The sequence below is a fragment of the Galeopterus variegatus genome, unplaced genomic scaffold (genome assembly GCF_000696425.1).
Source record: "Galeopterus variegatus unplaced genomic scaffold, G_variegatus-3.0.2 Scaffold1571, whole genome shotgun sequence".
In the NCBI taxonomy this organism is placed as follows: Eukaryota; Metazoa; Chordata; class Mammalia; order Dermoptera; family Cynocephalidae; genus Galeopterus; species Galeopterus variegatus.
In genome coordinates, this window is record NW_007727682.1 from 93,592 (window position 1) to 94,704 (window position 1,113).

The window sequence follows — 1,113 nt, forward strand, 5'->3', positions numbered from 1 at the left end:
CTCCAGGGTCTGCGTTGAATATCCCGCGGGTCGGGACACTTGATTAAATCTGAAAAGACTCTGTTTCCAAATAAGTTCACATTCACAGATGCCAGGGGTCAGGACATCAATGTATTTTTCTGGGGGACACAATTCAACCCACAACAGCAGGCTAAAGAAAAGCCGATGTGAGGAAGGTCAAAGGCAACATTGCCAACTCCTGCCATCGGATGTTCCCTACAGAATCCAGCTGAGTTTAGGGAGACGGAGGGAGGGAAAGGGGATGTCCTGGTACCCAGCGGTGTTCAAGGCCCAGATCCATACGCTCTGCTTAGAGACAGACAGGGAGCTGGAGATTTGGGGTTGGCTGTTACTCCCTACTGAGCGCCCACCTTTCTGAAGCCACTATGCATGAAGTGGGCTTCAGTTGCTTTCTGCACCGAATGGGGACAAAACAATCCCTGTCCCAGCCCAGTGCACTCTTTTCCCAGGCCCTGTATAAGCCATTCCCTCTACCTGGAACTCTAAACTTGACCAGGCTCATTCCTACCTCCCCTCAAGTCTCCGCTTGGCTGCCCCATCCTCCCCAGAGTCTCCACTCCCTCCCCAGGCCTGGGTGGTGCCCCCACTCTGATCACTGGTCTGTGCCCACCCCCGTAGACTTTAAGTCCACCAGAGTAGTGACAACTGTTGTCCCAACTCCCAGCTCATTAACCATTTTTTGGTCAAATGAATGAATGAGTGAAAGTTCTTTGGAAACCCTTAAGTTTCATTGCCAAGGGACCCTCCCTCCATCCCTCATCTCCTGGAGAAATCCATTCTTTTGAAAGGAACCAAGACATAAGAAAGGCACTGTGCCACAAAACACAACCATGCAGAGCCCTGGGGTGGCCTTTGCCTTGTATGTCCCAGGGGTTCTACCCCAAAACAGAAACTCCATTGACATAAATTCAAATAAAAAGTGCAGGGGTGGGGGAGGGGAGGAAAGTCATAGGCCTTGAGGCTCAGTCCCATAGCAATGTCAGGGAAATGCAGCCTAAACTACAACAAAGAATTAAACAAACTCTCACTCGTCACTTGCATGTCTCAAGGGACATAAAAGACATTTCAATATAAAACCTGCAACAACACGTC